Source organism: Eriocheir sinensis, chromosome 37 (assembly GCF_024679095.1).
Source record: "Eriocheir sinensis breed Jianghai 21 chromosome 37, ASM2467909v1, whole genome shotgun sequence".
Lineage (NCBI taxonomy): Eukaryota > Metazoa > Arthropoda > Malacostraca > Decapoda > Varunidae > Eriocheir > Eriocheir sinensis.
Window position 1 is genome coordinate 8,146,422 of NC_066545.1, and position 19,943 is coordinate 8,166,364.

Here is a 19,943-nt window from a genome sequence, read left to right on the forward strand (position 1 = left end):
ACACATTGGCGCGCAGAAGTTATTTCAATAATAGAGTCGTCGATCACTGGAATAGACTCCCAGCGTCAGTAGTTAGCGCACAGAGTATTTAATAGCTTCAAGTCTTCATTGGATAAGTATTTCAGGGATATAAGATTTTACTGACCCTTTTATATGTTTCAGGCAGTGAGGTGTGGGAACAGTAAAGTTAACAGGATACTGGAGCGTACCCCTGTACCGAAGGTAAACGAGGATCAAGCCTCTACCGGTAATCCCTGAAACTACATCTCACCCCATCGTGAGCAGTCCAATTTAATACTAGCGTTAATTTATTTATTTATTTTTATATTTATGACTCAACTACATACACTGTTTACTGACCCTTTTTCGTGTGTCTCAGGCAGCCTGCAGCACGAGTAAAACCTGAAGACATTAGTTTCCCCCACAGCTTAGGTCACCAGTAGCGTAAGTTAAGGGTAGTAATTTCCTCTTATTTCTCTCTTTACTGTAAAATTTCCATGTCCCTTTCTTCCTTAAAGGCACATGGTGTTCTCTTCTAACTGTTTCCTGCCGGCACGTTGCCGGAGGGAGAGGTGGGTGGGGAGGAGCCTTCACCTATTCTATCCCGTCCTACCACACGTAGTTTACTAGTAGTAGCGGTAGTAAACAGACACCCTCGCCATAGACCGACAGGTCTTCTGGTGTCTGTTCTTCCTATGTATTCCTCTCCTTCCTCTTACTTATCCTCCCCCTCCTCCTCCTCTCCGTTGTCTCATTACATTAACGATATGCATTGTGTCATTCCTCGCACGTAGCTTCGTATTTATTAGTATTAAAATTAATGGATATTGCTCCTGCTACTGACCGTCCCTCGTTTGTGCGTGTGCATGTGCGTGTGCATGTGTTAGATGTACAAAATACGTCCTCCCCGTTCATTATTAGGGGTTTATGCGTATTATTTTTTTTTTCGTTTATTTTGCACTCTCGCCTTTGCATTCCTGGGGTTTGCTCAGGTTGTAATAACGCATCGCTCACCTGCTTACGTATTTACTTGCAGCAGAGGCGTCGCACCTGGCCATTCCCACCTTTTTTTTCCATCACATGAGTTCTATTTCAGCGAGGACCATCCGTAGAACTCCTTTATAAACGCATCTGTATAGGGCACTTCTGGAATGACATTAGTCCTTTCCTCACCTCACCTGTCAATTCCAACCTTTTTCATCATTACCTGAGTCCAATTTTAGAGAGACCGTTGCGTTGTACTCCTTGAAAGACGTATTTATATAGGACACTTGTAGAATAATATTAGAGAGACCTTTTTATGTATCTTCGTCTGGGTTACTTCGATGGGGCAGTGTGTGGTGGGGCTTTTTTTCTCTTACGTCTTTGGGTTGGTTCTTAGTCTGTGTCCCTTACCACATGACAAAAAAAATAATGTCTCAAGGATTCACTCTTTAGGATATGTCTTTGGATGGGTTATATAGGGAGTATTGTTTGGGTCTCCCCTGTAGGATGTGATTGTAGGATGTTTCTGTAAGACTCTAGCAGCTGTGTATCCTGCGTTTCGTATTTCTGCACTTTTATTAGTATTTTTTTTCTTTTTTTTTTGTTTATGTATTTTTAGTATTTTTTTCTCCTCTTGTTGCTGTAGTCTAACTCTTGTTCTTGCTCTTCTTGTTCCTCTTTCTACTTTTCTTCCTCCTCTTCCTTCTTCTTCCTCCTCCTCCCTGGGAAAGTTTACTAGCTGGGAACTCGCAAGATGTACGACGAAGAGGCTGAACTTACTCTTTTTTATTTTACGTCTCACATTAAACATTCATGAGTTTTGTGTACCCCGTGTGTGTGTGTGTGGGAGGGGGGGGGGGGTCGTTGAGTTTGTGTTCTATTTTCTCTTTCTCTGTAATAATAATAATAATAATAATAATAATAATAATAATAATAATAATAATAATGCAACGCACGGGGAATATCAAGAGTACTGAAGCTGCCTTGTTTGCATACTGTCAGTGTATAAATTAGGAATATATTAGGAAAGGAAGGAAAAATGTGTGTGAGGAGGAAGAGAAGGAAGAAGAGGAGAAGTCGAGGAAGAGGAGGAATAGGAGGAGAAAGAGAAGTCAGAGGAGAGTAGGTGGAGGAGGAAGAAATTGTAAACAGGTATTACACATGAAAAAAACAAAAAAGTTAAACATTAATTGTCTTGAGCAAGGGAGTTATTTTTCTTAGCCCTGAACTGAAATTGGTAAACCGGCTTTTTCTTCATATTATTATTATTATTATTATTATTATTATTGATGTTATTGTTGTTTTTATTATTAATCATCCTTTCTTTTCTTCATCACTGCTACTGCTACTACCACTACTATTACTACCACCATCTTACTACACCGCCACTACTGATCGCCAAATTTACCATCTTAACTAAAAAAAAAAAAGTGACAAAATATATCTCCGGAGGAAAAATAAGTTTTGTCGGAAGGATGAGCGAACTAATTACGTCGTGCATAGTATCGACTCCCCAAAAATATAAACGAAAAAAAAAATAAAGAGGGGAAAAATAGTAACAAGAGGAGGGTGAAATATTTTAGGCTTAAGTAAAACATTTCCCTTAAAACATTATCTCGCGCCATCCTGTGAGAAACGTGTCTTTAGGCCTCGATATACCAGTTGGGGGTGAGGGTTGGAAGGAGGATGGGGGAGGAGGAGCAGGCGGCGACAGTAACAGGTGGAGCGATGGGTGAAGGAGATTGCTGGAGATTGAAAAGCAGGGAAGACGGAAGGGGGAGGAGGGGGAGATGGGAGAGTAAGGGAAGAGGAACAAAAGAAGTGAGTGAAATGAGGAAAATGAAAGGTGAGAGGGAAGATGTGAAGGAAACGGTTATAGATTGAAAAGGGGGGAAGGGAGGAGGTGGGGGGGGAGGCAGCTGAGAACAGCGGTACAAGTGAGAAAAAATGAGGAAGATAAGGAGAATGAAAGTACATGTGAAGGGGAAGGGAAGGTAGGAAGGAAGGGGGGTTACGGAAAGAGGAACAAAAAGAGTATGGGAGAAAGGAAGATAAGGGGAAAAGAAACTGGAAGGAGAAAGTTAAAAGATCTGTAAAGAGGGGAAGAGAGGAAGTGGGAAAAGAAACTGGAAGGAGAAGGTTAAAAGATTTGTAAAGAGGGGAAGAGAGGAACTACTGGAATCAACAAAAAAATATACAAAGTGAGAGAAGGGGGAACGTCAGGGGAAAGAAATGAGCAGGAACATAAATACTGAGAAAAAAGAGGTCAAGGGAAAGAAAATGTATGTGAAGAAGGTAAAAGATCGTTGAACAGGAGAAAGGAGGAATAAAGGGGAAGAGACGAACAAAAGGAGTAATCAAAATGGGGAAATAATGAGAAAACGGAGGGAGGGGAACTAACCTAATTAACCGAGATGAAGGGAAAGGGTAACGAAAGAACAGATGTGGTAAGAAGGGGAGGGAGGAAAGATGAGAGGGGGGAGAGGGAGGAAAGATGAGGGGGTTAGAACTTAAAAACATAGGGATTAGGACGAAGCCGAAAAAACAGGGTAATGAGGGAGTTACGGAAGTATGATAGGGAGAAGAAAATGGCACGGGATTCACTTAAGAGGGGAAGGACGAAGATGAAAGAATAGGAAGGATAATGAGGGGGTTACGAGAGAAAAAGTATAGTATAGAAGAAAATGTCACGGGATCCAGATGAGAGGAGAATAAGAGGGGAAGTAGAAGGGGCTGAGGGGGAAGAGAATGGATTAAAGAATGGAGAGTTACGAAAAAGGAAAAGGCCGAGAATGGGATTAATGAAAGTATAGAGGGGTAGAACAATGGAAAGAAGGTGATTAAGGAAAGAATGGGTGGAATAGGAAAAAGTGGAAAATAAGGAGAAGAAAGGTATATAAAATGATGATGATTAGGGTAGGAAGAGGAAGAAAGTAAAAGAAGGGGAGAGAGGAATTGAAAGGAAGATGGTTAGGGAAGAAGAAAGGTATTAAAGAAAGATGAACTGCGTTAGAGGGAAGAAGTAGGAGAGGGGAAGTAGAGAGGAATAATTGAGAAGATAAGATGTAAGGTTGGCGTAGGAGGAGGTAGAAAAGGAAGTAGAAAGTTAATAAGGGAAAGATCAGTAGAGAAGAAAGAGGGAAAATTAAGAACGTTGAAGAAGAAAGGGAATAAGGGGACACTGAGTACTGTAGAAAAAGAAGGGAAGTAAGAGCGGGGAAGTAGAAGGGAGTAAAGGTGAAGGTAGATAGGACAGCCAACGTTTGAGGTATAGGGAGACTGGGAGGGCCTAGGGGGGGGGGGTGGGAGCAGGGGGAGGAGGGACGGGAGGGAGGGAGGGTTGTGTAAGGTTAGGGGGAAGGGAAGGGAGTGTGTAGGCCTTATTTCACTAATTATAAGGAAACTGTCTCGTTATGTTAATAGGAAATAGGGCGGTTTATAGGAAGGTAGATAAGTGGACAGGTAGATTAATGAGTGTAGGGAGATGGATAGATGGTAAAGATAGATAGATAGATAGATAGATAGGTAAAGAATTGACAGAAATAGATAAGATAAAAGATAGAATAGATAACAAGAGAACAGGATAAGTTAGACAGATAAAACCACTACCATAACAAATACACACAGAAATAGACATACAGACAGGAAGGCAGACATAACCAATCACTGCAATTTCCAACACAACACAGACACAGAAATAGATGGACAGACAGGACAACAGACAGAATCATCATCACCACATACAGACACACACAGAATCAGACAGGAAGACAGACAGACATCACCCACCACCCCCTCCGCCACCACCGCCATCAACATAATGTTCATCGGCCATCATCATCGACCTTAATAGATTAATTACTGATAATCACATAATTAAGTTGGACGCTAAGTGGATTTTGTCTAATGCCTAATGAGGAGGAGGAGGAGGAGGAGGAGGAGGAGGAGGAGGTGGAAGAGACGGAGGAGGAGGAACAGAACATGGAAGGAGGAGAAGAAGAATAAGAAGTAGTGATGATAGAAAATGGAGAAAGAGGAGGAGGAGGAGGAGGAACAGAACATGGAAGGAGGAGAAGAAGAATAAGAAGTAGTAATAATAGAAAATGGAGGAGGAGCAGGAGGAGGGCAGAGATAGTTGGGATGATTATTAAAGGATGAGAAGCAATAGGAAGAGAAAAAAACGGTTCCTCCTCTTCCATTCCCTCCTCATTTATCTCCTTCTCCTCCATATACTTCTTTTCCTCTGTCCCTATCTCCTCTTCCTTAATCCCCTTCTCTTCTTATATATCTTCCTCTTCTTCCTATTCATCATCTAAAACAACAAATCAACAAACGAAAATAAAACAAGATGGAGACGACGAAATTAAAGACCCATTTCACAAGATCGAGCGAAACACGAAGCCCCAAAACTCCTGCTTCGAACTAAAGGGTCAAGCAGGAGGCGGCGGTTCAGATGCTTCCTTCGGGGCTTCATTTTATCCGAGGCACGTTTCGAAGCCTTTTTTGAGGGCGTAATAAGGAGAGCGGAGGAGGTGGGAGCGTTAGGAGGGAGGAAGGGAGAGAGAGAGAGAGAGAGAGAGAGAGAGAGAGAGAGAGAGAGAGAGAGAGAGAGAGAGATGCTGAATAAATAGGATCAATAATTAATGGTTAGGGACTAAGGAAGGAAGGAAGGGAGTGATGAAGTGACGGGGAAGGAGAGGCTGAAGGACAGGATGAGGAGCAGCAGGAGGAAGGAGACTGGGGAACACACACGCACACCAAGAGAAAAAGATAGATAGGAAAAAGGGCGAAATTAGTGAAAGAAAACGAAGATAAAAAGCATAAATCAGGGAAAAGTTGGGTGAAAATGAAGCGTGTGAATGATGGGAAGAGAGAGAGAGAGAGAGAGAGAGAGAGAGAGAGAGAGAGAGAGAGAGAGAGAGAGAGAGAGAGAGAGAGACTGTGTGTATTTGTGTACGCGTGTGTACACATTAATTAACCTCGTTGCGTTGTGTGTACACGGCCGTTTACCTTCTTCTGCTGCGTCCTTCTTTTCGGGGCTCGTTTTTCTCTTTCTCAATGTTAGTTCATCAGATTCTATTTTCACTCTATTCGTCTTATCCTTTTGTTTTACCTTCTAGTTTTTCTTCCTTTCAAAATTTTAAGTTCACTGGACTTTTCTTCTATTTCCGTCCTTTCCTTTCTCCTCTTAGCTTTTTCTTCCTCCTTCATCAGATTAAGTTTCTCTCTGTTCTTCTCCTCCTCTGCTTTTACCTTCTCGTTTTTCTTCCTTTCAAAATTTTAAGTTTATTGGGTTTTATCTTCTCTATTCCTCCTTTACCTTCTGTTCTGCTCTCGTTTTTCTCTTCATTAGGTTATATTTTCTTCCTATTAGTCTTTTCCTCTGCTCTTGTGCCTTCTCGTTTTTTTCCTCTCAAAATTTTAAGTTCATCGGGTTTTGTTTTCTCTATTCCTTCTTTACCTTCTTTTCTGCTCTCGTTTTTCTCTTTCTAAATTCATCATACTATCTTTCCATTCAATCGTCTTTTCCTCTAATTGTTTCCTGTTCCTCGTATTTCCTTTCAAAATTTTAGTTCATCGGAGTTGGTTTTCTTTATTCGTCCTCGCCTCTCCTGGTCTATTTCCTTCTTTTCGCTTCAAGTTGTCAGTTCATCATTTTATATATTTTCTCTGCCTTTTCCTCTCAAAATTTTAGTTCGTCGGATTTTTTCTCTTTTCACTTTCCTTCGTTCCATTTCTTGATTTTCTCTGTATTCGTCTTTTTTCTTTTCCATTCCTCTCTTAATTTCCTTCTATTAGTTTGTCGCAGAAAATTTTCTCTACTCATCCTTTTCTCTCTCTCATTTTCTTATTTTCCCTTTAAATTGTCACTTCATCAGACTATATTTTCTCTTTTTTCTTCCCTTCTTTTCTTCCATCAGATTTTCCTTTTTCAAAATATCACATCATGGAATTCTGATTACTCCTTTTTCGTCCTTTACTCTTTCCCATATTTTCATTATTTCCTTTTCTTCTATCTGCTTTCTTTTTGTAATGTAAGTTCAGTAGTTTCTATTTTATCCATATTATCCTTTTCTCTCTTCTATTTTCTTCTATTCCTCTCTCAGTTATCTTTTGAAAATAGTAGTTCATCAGATTCTGTTCTCTTTATCCTTCTTTCCGTCTTAATACTATTCCTCTCTTCCAATCTCTTTGTTTCTCTCCTTTTAATTTTTCTTAATTTCTTCTCACCCTACTTTCCTCTTCTATTTGCTTCATCTCCCCATTTTTTAATTTCCGTCCTTTAATCTCTCCCTTCTTTTTCTATCCTTCCGTTTTTTTCCATTTCAAACTTCAGATCCCATTTTCTATTCACACTTCCTTTCCTCCCTCATTCCACATCTTCCTCCTTTCCTCCTCTCCATTACTTTCCTTATCTTTCCTTTCCCCCTTCTTTTTCCTCATCCCTGCTTCTTTCCTAATCCCAAAGTCTTTTCCATTTTTTACTCTCGTTATTCCTCCTTGGCTTTTTTTCCTTTCCTTCGTCTCCTTTTTCTTCTACGATTTCTCCATCTCAGCTTCCTTCTTCTACCTTTCTCTTTCCTAGTCTTTTCTTCGTATCCACATTTTATTCTCTCACAGCATCTCTCTCCTCACCCATTTCTCTTCTTCCCTTCTTTCCTATCATCATTTTATCTCGTCCCCTCTCGTTTTTTCTCCATCCGTACCCTTCGTCTTTCTACATCTTTTCTTACTTCTCTTTCTGTCTCTTCTATTTCTTATCCTTTCTCCTTTCCTCTGCGTTCTCTCTTTCCTTCAACCTTTCTCTTCCCTTCCTACTCTCTTCCTTTCTATGTATTTCCTTCTCTTACTTCTCTATCCCCCATTTTCTAATCCCTCTCCTTCCCTCCAAGTATCTTTCATTTCTCCATTATTTCTGTTCCTCCTTCAATCTTTTTCCTCCATCTACTTATTCTTCTTTGTACATAATTCCTTTCCTTTTCTCTATCTCTTATTTACTACCCCCCTTCTTCTTTTCATTCATTCTTCTCCTTTCTCCATTATTTCTGTCCCTCCAGTCTTTCCTCTCCCTTCTTACATATTTCCTTCTCTTGCTATTATTTTCTATTCCCCCTCTCACTCCCTTCATTCATCCATCTCGTTTCTCCATTATTTCTGTTCTTCCTTCAATACCTTCCCTCCCCATTCTCCTTTCCATATACTTCATTCTCTTTTATATTCTCCATCCTCCTCCTTTCTCTCTCTCCTGCTATTCATCCCTTTAATTTCTCTATCATTTCAGTTCTTCCTTTAATACCTTCCCTCGCCATTCTCCTTTCCACATACCTCATTCTCTTTCATATTATCCCCCCCCCCCACCTTCTCTTTCTCCCTCTCTTTATCCATCTCGTTTCTCCATTATTTCTGTCCCTCCTTCAATTTCCTTCTTCCCCCTCCCCCCCTCCCTCCCATACTGACCATTAGAGTATTCACAACCACAGTCTTCAACGTTGATTTCAATCCAAATGAAATTCCTTTGAGTCTTGAGGAGAAGTCGGGGTCTCTCTCTTGCCCTCCTTTTTTCTTTTATATTTTTTCTTCACATTTTTCTTCACTCTCTCTGTATGTCTGTCTGTCTCTACTCTCGCTCTTTACACACACAAACGCGCACACACACACACACACACACACTCTGACTGACTAGCTCGCTCACTGACTCTCACTCACTCATGGACTTGAAATTACAGAGCCCCTTTCTCTCTCTCTCTCTGCGGTTAATCCTGAGTTCTTTCCTCAGACACAGGTTGGAATCGGTCTGCCTTTGTACGTTCCGGCTTAGTATTCTCTCTCTCTCTCTCTCTCTCTCTCTCTCTCTCTCTCTCTCTCTCTCTCTCTCTGCGGTTAATCCTGAGTTCTTTCCTCAGACACAGGTTGGAATCGGTCTGCCTTTGTACGTTCCGGCTTAGTATTCTCTCTCTCTCTCTGCTGTAGTTCAATCAGGAAATCTCATTGGCTGAAGGAATTTAACCGAAGATTCTGATTGGTTGTTGTGGTTGCTGCTCCTTTTTTTTTTGTATCGTTTTTTTTCCTGCGAGGTATATTGGTGTTGGCGGCTGTTCTTTTTCTCTCCCATTTTTCATTCTTTTATATTGCCCCCAAAATAAGAGTGAAGTTTTAAGGGCAAGAAAGAAAGGGATGTGAAGTAACGGAAAAGAGGAAAAACAAAGAAATATGACAAAATAAATGAAAAACAAAAGGAAAAAGGAGTAAGGGAAAAGAGGAAGAAAACAGAGAAAAGAAACTAAATGGAAAAAAAGAGGAAGGAAAAAGGAAAAGGAGTAAGGGAAAAGAGGAGGAAAACAAACTAAATGGAAAATAAATGGAAAAAAGAGGCAGGAAAAAGGAAGAGGAGTAAGGGAAAAGAGGAAAACAAAGAGATATGACAAAATAAATGAAAAAAAAGATGGAAAAAAGAGGAAAAACAGAGAAAAGAGAAAATAAATGGAAAAAAAAGAGGAAGATGTGGAGAGTGGAAGAGTTCGAGGCAGATTTGAAAGAGGAGAGGGACAAAGAGGAGGAGGAGGAGGAGGACAAGATTGTGGCTGTAATTGTGGTGGTAATTTGAGTTAAGGAGATGAAAGTCTTATTCGGGATTAGCATTATCTCCTAAAGGGAAGAAAGAAGGAAGAAGAGGGTGAGAAAGAGAAAGATGGAGATGAAGATGAGGAGCAAAAAGAGGAAGAGGAAGATGAGGGACAGGAAGAGGAGGAAGAAGAGGGTGGAAAAGAGGAAGAGGAGAGCAGGATGAAGACGAGGAGCAAAAACAGGAAGAGGAGGAAGATGAGGGGCAGAAAGAGAACGAGGATGAGGGGGAGAAAAAGGAACCAGAGGAAGAGAAGAGGAAGAGGAGGAGGACACTTAACACTAATATAAGATGCAAAGGAACACAATGTGAGAATAATTCCAACGTGTGTGTGTGTGTGTGAAATGGGTTCCCAGGTCTCGCAGGAGGCAGAGATGTAAATTTCCCGGAGCATCTGTTAGCCTCAGGGCAGTAAAAATGGACCCTCTTAAAATATATTGTGGATGCGCTGCTTACTAAAAAATTCACACTAGTAATACTTTTTTTCCCCCTACTTTCCCTTCAGGCGTCTTATTTTCTTTTCCTTTCCTTCTTCCTTACCTCACCGTAGGCCTATGACAAATTTCCTTTCTCTCTCTACAGCTTCCCTCTTTCCTATAGTTTCCTCGTCCTCCTCCTTCTTCTGTATACCTTTTATTTCTTCTGTATTTCTCCGTAGGCCTATGCTGACAAATTTCCTCCCTCTCTCTACAGCTTCCCTCTTTCCTTTCTCTTACTTTCCACCTCATTCTTATTCTTTGTTTCTTTTTTCTTCTTTCACTTGAGGGGGTTTCTTTAGTCTTTTTCCTTGTTTCTTATCTCACCGTAGGCCTAAGACAAATTTCCTTTCTCTAGTTCCTTTCTTTGCTCCTCCTTCTTCTTTACACCTTTATTCCACTTTCCCTTCAGGCGGTTGTTTTCCATTTTTCCTTCTGTATCTCAAAGTATGCCGATGACACCTTTCCTCCCTCTCTTCACAGCTTCCTCTCTATTGCAAATCCTCAAGTTCATTTTTTTCCCTTCACTTTTCCTTTTTTTCTTTCGTGTATTTTCATTTTCTTCTGTCGCTGTTTTTCCATGTTTTCTTTTTTTATGTATTTTCATTTTACCTTTCGCGGTCTTTTCATTTTTTTTTGTTTCGGTGTGATTTCCTTTTTCTCTTTCGCCGTATTTACATTTTTTCCTTTCTAAATATTATCTTCGATCATATTTTTGTTTTAGGTCCCTCCATCTCTCATTTTCAGTCGCCCTTGCTCTCATCCTCTCTTTTCAGTTTTTCCTTTACCTATATTTTTCCAGTTTATATATTTTTTTCTCTATGTACGTTTGCGTGTATGTCTGTGTCGGTTTGTATGTATCTTCAGTATTCATCTCTCTCTCTCTCTCTCTCTCTCTCTCTCTCTCTCTCTCTCTGCATCCCTTCATTCTTCCAGTCCACATCATCTACCTTAAATCTTTTCTCTTCCTCCCTCTTCCTTCCTTTCCTCTTTCCTTCCCTTCCTCCTCCTCCTCCTTCTCCTCTTCCCTCCCCATAACACACAACACACCTCCTTCCACCTCTCACCGCCAGATGTCTCTCAGTCTCCACCACACACTGTACGGTTCATGCACTATACTTCCTAACTCTCTCTCTCTCTCTCTCTCTCTCTCTCTCTCTCTCTCTCTCTCTCTCTGAAGATTGTGTGTGTGTGTGTGTGTGTGTGTGTGTGTGTGTGTGTGTGTGTGTAATTTACGCACACAGGGGTACACACACATCACCTACGAGTAGTAGTATACATCTGCAGCTGTTGCCTCGCGTCTGTCTGTCTCGCCTCTTCTTCTTCCTCCTCCTCCTCTACTGCCTCTCCTCATCCTCCTCTTCTCCCACTTCTCTTACATTTCGCCTCCTGTTATTTTCTTGTTCTTTCTACTTTTTATTTGGTTCTTGGTTTATATATTTTTCTTGTTCGAGATTTTGTTGCTTGTTCATGTTATTTCTTGCTTTTTTTCTTCTTTTTCTTCTTCGTCTTCGTCTTCTTCGTCATCGCCTTCTTTGTCTTCGTGTCTATTTCCTTGTATTCTTCGTCTTTGCGTCTTCTTCGTTGTCGTCTTCTTCTTTTTCTACTTCTTCATATCCTCCTCTTCTTACTTCTCTTCCTCCTCCTCCTCTATCCAGCACACGTTTGGCCTCTTGGGGGTGAGTGACATTGGGAGGGTCATTAGTATGGCCAGGTGGAAGGAGGAGGAGGAGGAGGAGGAAGAGGACGAGGAGGAGGAAGAGGAGGGCGAAGAGGAGGAGGAGGAAGAGAAGGAGGAGGAGGAGGAGGCGGAGGAGGAGGGAGGAGGAGGAAGAGAAGAAGGAGGAGGAGGAGGCGGAGGAGGAGGAAAAAGTACCAGGAACCAGGAAGAGCAAATACCAATGAAGATAAGAAGGGTTTGGGAAAAGTTTGGAAGAGTCGATGAAAGAAAGATTAGAAGAAGAAGAAGAAGAAAATAGAAGAAGAAAAAGAAGCAGCAGCAGAAGAAAAAGAAGATGAAGAAAAACAGAAGAAAAAGAAGAAAATAAAAATAACAGGTAAAGGGTAAGAAATGAGATTCGTGTTTTGGCCAAAGAAGAAGGAAAATAAACTTGAGGAAAGAAGAGGAAGAAGAAGAAAGAAGAAGAAGAAGAAGAGAATGAGAACCAAAGGAAAAAAGAGAATAGGCATAAAAATGATGAGGGGAATGAAAGATGATTTGGAAAAGAAGGAAAAGTCAAAGAAGTTATGAAGAAAACGAAGACAGAAAACAACAAACAGACGCAATAAAAATAATCACATCCCAACGAACATGAAGACAAACCGACAGCAACATAAACAGCATCTAAACTTACCGACCAAAACACTGAAGTAAAGCGAACAAGATAACCGTGAAAGAAGAACGAGAGAGAGAAAGAGGCGAAGAGAAAGATCAGGAGTTGGCCGAGATCCAGGCGAAGACATGGGAGAAAAAAAGAAGCCGGGAGAAGAGAAGGGAGAGAAGAGAAGAAGGAAAGGAGGTACATGAGAAAGGAAAGGAAAGAACGTAGAAGAGAAGAAAAGGACGTAGAAAAAAGGGAAAGCAGAAAGACGAAAAGGAAAGCAATTTATAAAGAAGAAATGGAGTTAGAAGAGAAAGAGGAGGAGGAGTCTGAAGAGAAGGAAAGGAGTTAGAAGAGAAAGGGAAGAAGTTAGAAGAGAGGGAAAAGAGGTAGAAAAGGAGATAGAAGATAAAGAATGAAGTAGAAGAGAAGGGAAGGAGGTAAAGAAGGAAAGGAGGTAAAGGAGTAAAAGTGAGGAAGAAGAGAATGACAAAGGGTAGAAGAGAAGGGAAATAAGAGAAAACCAAATCTTATAAAGCGGATGTAGACACAGTAAGTAAAGAGGAGGAGAAAAAAAAGAGGAAAGAAAGAAGAGACTGAAGGAATCCAAGAAGTTGTGAAGTCGAGGAGGGATTTAACCTTCAATGAGGAGGAGGAGGAGGAGGAGGAGGTTCCGTCTAGCGTGTTCCTCTTGATTTCACGATGGGGGTGATCTAGTTAGTATGACCGTTTGCATCTCGGGAGGAAGGAGGGAAGAGTAGGAAGGAGAGAAGGAAAAAGGAAAAAAGCGAGAAATAGGAAGAAGGGAAGGAAGAGGAAGAAAGAAAGAAAGGGAGAAATAGAAAGACAGGAAAGAAAAGGAAGAAAGAAAGTGAGGAATAGAAAGGAAGAAAGTGAGGAGTAGGAAGAAGGAAAAAAAGAGGAGGAAGGAGGAAGGAAGGAGGAAAGGAGGAAGTGAAGAACGAGGGAAGGAGGAAGGAAGAGGGAAGGATGAAAAAATGAGGAATAGGAAATTAATGGAGGAAAAACAAAGGAAAAAACTAAAGAGAGAAGGAGGCTGGAGGAAGTAGGTATGTAGGAGGCAGGGAAGGGAAGGAAGGAAGGAGAGGAATAAAACCTGAGAAAGGAAAAAGTAAAGGGAGAACTGTCAGAGGAGAGAAGAAAATCGGAAATTGAGAGAGAAGAAATAGGAGGAAAGTTATTGAGGAAGAAGAACGAACGAAGGAGAGAAGAATGGAGAAGATAAATTGAGAAGAGAGGGAAGAAAAAAATAACTGAGGAAGGAAGAAGGACAGGTGGAAGAGAGGAAGGAAGAAGCAAAGGTGGAAGAACGAAAGAGGGAAGAGGATATCAGAAAGAAGGAAGGAATGGAAAAGACACAAGGAGATAAAAGATGTTTGAGGAAGAAGGAAGTAAAGAAGGAAAGGAGGACAAACAAAGGAAGGACGAAATAATGGAAGAAAAATAACTGATAACGAAAAGGAAAGCAAGAAAATGAAGGAGAGGAAGCAAAAAAGGAAAGAAGGAAGAAATAATGAAAGGAAAGCAAGGAAATAAAAGAGGAAGCAAAGAAGGAAGAAATAATGAAAGAAAAACATGAGGAAAAGGAAAGCAGGAAAATGAAGGAGAGGAAGCAAAGGAGAGAAAGAAAAAATAATGAAAAAAAAAACATAATTGAGAATGAAAAAAAGGAATAAGAAAATGCAGGAAAGGAAGTGAAGAAAATAAATAAAGAATGAAAAAAACCCATGAAAATAATGGCGTAAGTTTTCCCTAACCTTACTTTGTCGCTGTTTTCCTCCGTTCCTTCCTTTTTCCCTCCAACACTTTTCTCTCTCCCAATTTTTTCTTCCGCCCTCCACTTCCTCCCTTCCTGCCAAATTCACTCATATTTCATGGCTACCCCTTCCTGTCTTTTCCTTCCCTTACCCTTTCTCTAGATTTTGCTTCCTCCCATTCCTCTCTCCTCTCCTTCCCTCATTTTCTCTTATGTCTTTCCTCCCCATCTCTCTTTCCCCCTTTCATCGTTTTTCCTCTCTTCAGTTTCTCCATTTTCTTTCCCCCATTTCATATCTCCCGCAGTCCCTCTCTCCCCCGCCCCTTCCCTCAGTCATTTCCCTTTCCTCTGTTTCTTCACCCTCGTTCTTCCTTCTTTTATTATCCCTGTCCCTTCATCTCTCACCTTCTTCTTCCCTCAGTTCTTCCCTTTCCATCGTCTTTAATCCCCCCTCATCTTCCATGTGTCACTCTCTCTTTTCATCTTTCCCTCTCTTTCCCTCACGTCGGCAGGACCCAACCGTCACGTTTCCTCCACCTTCTTCGGAGAGAACGTGACGATGGAAGGGGAAGGAGGGAGATGGAGAGGAAGAGGAAGCAATGGAGGAAATAGGAAGACGATGGAAGGGAAAGGGAGGAGATACTGTGAGGGAGGAGGAAGATGGAAAAGGCAGAGGAAGCGATGGAGGAGGAAGATGGAAGAGGTGGTTACTGAAAGAAGAATCGGAGGAGTATTTAGGAAAAAAGTGGAGGAGAAGGAAGAGACTATGATGAGAAATAGAGGGAGAAGGTGGAGAGAAAAGAGAAGAGACAAAGAGGAGAGAGAGAAATGGGATAGAATGGTTACAATACAGGATTTTAGTTACGATAATAGTGGTTGGGGCCCCTTTTCCTACCCCCTCCCTCTTCCCTCCCTCCCTTCTCCTCTTAATACTTCCACTTGCACAACTTCCTTCCCATTCACCTTCATCAAAATGGAGAGAGAGAGAAGAGAGAAGAGAGAGCGAGAGCGAGAGAGAGAGATTTAAGCAGCAAGTCTGGAATCCCATTCAAGATGTGAGAAGTTTCTTTACGCTTGGCTTACCTGGGAAAGGTGTGACGGAGGGAGGGGGGGAGGAGTGGAAAGGGAAGAGGAAAAGAAGAGGAAGAGGGAGCAAAGGTAGGAAGGGAGGGGGATCAAGCATATACGAGAAACTGAGGAAGGGAGAGGGGTAAGAGTGAAAAGGGAAGAGAAAGGGAGAAGAGGAATGGAAGGAAAAGTGGAAGAGGAAGGAAGGAAGGAAGGGAGGGAGAAAAGGCTTAACAGGAGAGGGTGAGAAAGGGAGAAGAGGAATGAAAATTGGAGGAAAGAAGGCTGAGTGGAGAGAAAAGTGGAAGAGGGAGGAGAGGTAGGAGAGGGAGGAGGGGAGGAGGAGGGAGGGAGAGGTGGAGGAGTAATGGAAAAGGAAGAGGAAGGGAGAAGAGGAGTGGAAAGTAAAGTGGAAGAAGGAAGAGAGGTAGAAGAGGAGGAAGGGGGGATAAAGAAGCTTGTTAGGAGAAGCTGAGTAAAGGAAAAGGAAGGGAGAAGGGGAGTGGAGGAAGAGGGAGGAGAGGTAGGAGGGGGGAAGAAGTTAATAGGAGAGGCTGAGTGTTGTACAAAGGAAGTGGAGAGTCGAGAGGAGAGTCAGATTATAAGGAGCTCTGATTAAATGGACTTTGTAAAGGTAGACTCTCTCTCTCTCTCTCTCTTTTACGGCTGTCAAGATTATATTAACTTGCTTAATTAACTCGTTGAGAAATATAAGAGATAACTTTTGATGTTGGCTGCAGGTGTCAACGCCTCGTCCCTCAAACCTGATCCGTCCCCAGGTTCCGGGTTCCTGGACCTGAGCCGTGACCCAAGACTCGGGAACCGGATCATGATGACCCAACAGAATAAAGTGATCTGTTGTGATCTTGCTGGGGAGGTGGGTATAACGACAACGATAAGAAACACGGTGGTAAAGAGCCCATCACGGACCACAGGCCTCAGCGGCCTCGCGCCTCCGGCACTCGGCGACCTCGCCGCGCATGAGGCAGTGGCACTGCAGGACGACGTCTCTGTGACCCTTGATGTGAAGGGTTTGCCTGACCCACACGATGCTGACGCCGTGGTTCCACTGCAGATCCTCCAGCAGGCGGTCACTGGGCCCTGCGAGGCGGGCCATGAATCTGTGAGGCATGGTGAGGCTACGGTAAGCGTAGGAAGCTGTGGCGGCCGCTGGTGAAGGGACCTCGCCTTGACGGGAATCATCCCTGCCTCTGGCACTTTGACTGCACCGAGAGGCTTCCCCTAGCTCAGGGGCGCCTCGTGTGCAACAGTGCCATCCATATCAGTGGCTTCCTCAACCTTGTTGACATCGTCAAGGTCTTTCATCGCAAACACCCTTTCCGGAAGAGCCTTCCATTCATTGTAGGTGTTATCATCATTGTCCACCGAAAACACCTTTTGCATGTAAAGCTTCCATTCATTGTAGTGTCATCATCATTGGCAGAGTCTTCATCATCATCTTCAACAGAAAACACCTTTTCCATATAAACCTTCCATTTGTTGTAGGTGGCGGCATCATTGTCTATGTTTTCTTCATTCCATTCATTGGCCCGTCGGAATCAAGTGATGTATAAAAGAAGAAAGAAATAGATAGGTGTACAAATAAACCAATTAGCATTATCACACAACTATAAAATGAGAGAGCACCTACACGTTAATATGGAAATAGACAAAATAATAGGGGAAAAAGAGAGGATAGACAGTGATAATAGATAGATAGATAGAATAAGAGGAGAAAGATACACAGTGAGAACGGAAATAAGTGGAAGGGAAAATCAACCGGTCCAGATTTTGTGAAAGAAAAGGCGGATGAGCTGGGGAGGGAACAAGGAGGAGGGATACAGGCTTTGGTTTAGTAGGAGGGAGGAGAAGGAGGAGGGGGAAGATGAGCAGGAGGAAGAATAATAAAAAGGGAGAGAAAAAAGGACAATGGTGAGGAAGAGGGAATGAAAGAAAAGTGAACTAGGAGGAACAGTAGATAAAGGAGGAGGAGGAGGAGGAATAAAACTTTCCTTCAGGTCAACCTCATCAGGTCTCTTGGTGACTCACGCGGCCATCATTGCTTTTCCTCCTCCTCTTCTTCCTTCTCCTCTTCCTCCTACTCCCCCTTCTTCTTCTCTTCCTTTTCCTATTCTTTAATTTTCTCCAGCTCTATTTTTTCTTCGTTTTCCTTCTTCACCCTCCTCCTCTTACTCTTCTTTCTCCTACTCTTCCTTTTCTTTCTCCTCCCCTTACTCTTATTTCTCCTCTTCTTCCATTTTCCCTGCTCAATGTCTTCCTCTTCCTCTTCCTTCTCCTCCTCCTCTACGTATCTCTTCTTCTTTCTATTCTTTCATTTTCTCCTGCTCAATTTTTTCCGCCTCCTCCTCTTCCTCTTCCTCCTCCTCTTCCCAGTTATTATGTTTCATTCTTCCCTCTCTTATTTTCTCATCCCAACGTTCTCATCAACTTCGGCAGACCATTTTTCTTTTTCCCTTTTTTTCCCGGTTCGCAATCAAGGCTCCGTCCAGTTAATTTTTCGCTTATTAAATACATCTTTCTTGTCTCATTTTTCGTCCACCTTAATCTCCTCCTTTTTTTCCCTCCTCCTCGTCCTTGCTCCTTTTTTTTTCTCTTCCTCATCCCTCACCTCGACGCTCCTCCTCCTCCTCCTCCTCCTCCTCCTACTTTCTTTCTCTTCCTTCTTCCCTCCAAGACACCGGTTTTCCCTTCAACTGATAACAAATTGGATTTTTCTCCGTGTCAATAGTTGGGAACCGTTGACTTTCCTCCTCCTCCTCCTCCTCCTCCTCTTCTTCTTTTCCTCCTCGAACTTGTCCTCATCCTTCTCTAACTTATACTCCGTCTCCGGTTCTCTCTCTCTCTCTCTCTCTCTCTCTCTCTCTCTCTCTTGTACGAGCTGAAAAAACGAAGAAATGAGAGAGAGAGAGAGAGAGAGAGAGAGAGAGAGAGAGAGAGAGAGAGAGAGAGAGAGAGAGAGAGAGAGAGAGAGAGAGAGAGAGAGAGAGAGAGAGAGCGAGAGAGAGAGAGAGAGAGAGAGAGAGAGAGAGAGAGAGAGAGAGAGAGAGAGAGAGAGAGAGAGAGAGAGAGAGAGAGAGAGAGAGAGAGAGAGAGAGAGAGAGAGAGAGAGAGAGAGAGAGAGAGAGAGAGAGAGAGAAGGATCCATTCAGAAGAGAAGAAAAGACAAGATCACATTCCCTCGATCCCATCTTTTTCCAATCCCCTTTCTTCCCTTATCCTTCCCTTCCCTTTCCTATTTTATTCCTTCTTTTTCCTTGACTATCATTTATTCTTGTCTTTATCCTGTTCCCTTTTCTTCCTATTCTTTTCGTTCCATCTTTTCCCTTCTCTATTTTTTTATCCTTCCTATTCTTTATTTTTCACTACACCGCTTTGTTCTCCTTCCTTTATCGTTCCCTCTCTCTTTTCCTCCCCTCTCCTAATTCTTATCATATCCTTTTTATTGCATTGCTCATACATTCTTATATTTCCTGTTATTCCCTTTCTTGCACTTTGCGTCATTATTCCTTTTTACTCCATTTTCGCCCGACTTTCCATTTTATCCAGTTATTTAATTTCCTTGTCTTTCCCCTCACCTTTCTCCCCTTCCCTGCACTTCATTTAGCTTATAATTCTGTTTTCTTCCCTTGCTTTCTGCTTTTCTCCTTTCCTTTCATAATTTTTTCTTTCTTTTCTCTCTTAATTTCCATTGCTTACGCTTCCCTCTGCTCTTGCTTTCATTGATTCACCTTCCCGTCCCATTCTATCATCTCCTACCCAAACATATGAAAGTTTCCCATAACAAATCTTCGATCCACACCTACCATCAATGTCATTCAACTGTACGCCATTCCCTCATTCGTCACACAGTTGTAATCCCTCTCCTTGCCCTCTCTGCTTTCCTAACACACATCAATAATATTCCACTACATCCGTCATTCCCTCATTCCTCATACACCTGTAATTCCACTCATTCCCCTCGTGCATGCAATCCCCTCATCCCCTCACTCATCCCTCTCCCCTTAACTATTACTAAAAGCTATCAACCTCATTCCCATATACTTGTCATTCCCTCATTCCTCACACATGCCATCCCCTCATACCCTAACAGCCCAACTCATCCCTCTCCCCTTAACTAGTACTAAAAGCTATCAACCTCATTCCCATACACATGTCCTTCCCTCATTCCTCACACACCTGTAATTCCACTTTTTCCCCTAGTGCATGCAATCCCCTCATCCCCTCACTCATCCCTCTCCCTTCTAACCATTACTAAAACCTTCTTACACCTTCTCCCCCGATCAAAAGTACCTCACAAACCTTCTCTAATCCTGATAAAATGTCTTAAGAGGCCATTTTCCCCCTCCTTAAACTATCTCAAGCCTCCTTCTTGATGCCAGCCAATGAAATGTCTTGAAATCCTCCTCCATTTTTTTTCTTCATTTCTCTTCTGTGCCGAAAATCCAACTGTCTTTTTTTTCAGACTATAAACACTAACAGATGCCTTTTTTTCCCTTCTTTCGATCCTTGCTCCTATACTAACTGACTCTTTTCTCTCTCTCTCTCTCTCTCTCTCTCTCTCTCTCTCTCTCTCTCTCTCTCTCTCTCCAAACTAGCAACATCCATCCTACTCCCAAGCCAGAATTACGAAAATCTCTCCCGCTCAGAAAGAAAAGGAAAAAAACTTTATATTT

The 19,943-nt window shown here is 42.1% G+C and overlaps 2 long non-coding RNA genes across 10 annotated transcripts in view; one reads left to right on the forward strand and one right to left on the reverse strand.

Annotated features, from left to right (window-relative positions):
• LOC127008172 (uncharacterized) overlaps nucleotides 1-17,548 on the forward strand; it is a 159,627-nt gene extending 142,079 nt beyond the window's left edge. The window contains exon 6 of the long non-coding RNA XR_007760899.1: nucleotides 16,029-17,548. This is a non-coding gene — a long non-coding RNA (uncharacterized LOC127008172). The remainder of the gene's footprint in view (nucleotides 1-16,028) is intronic.
• Nucleotides 1-19,943, reverse strand: part of LOC127008170 (uncharacterized) — a 160,152-nt gene that overhangs the window by 2,698 nt on the left and 137,511 nt on the right. Inside the window, exon 5 of one of the 9 annotated variants that reach the window (XR_007760896.1) lies at nucleotides 11,430-11,755. The exons of the other annotated variants lie outside the window; for them this stretch is intronic. This is a non-coding gene — a long non-coding RNA (uncharacterized LOC127008170). Of the gene's footprint in view, nucleotides 1-11,429; nucleotides 11,756-19,943 lie in introns of those variants that run through there. 9 annotated transcript variants of the gene reach the window in all.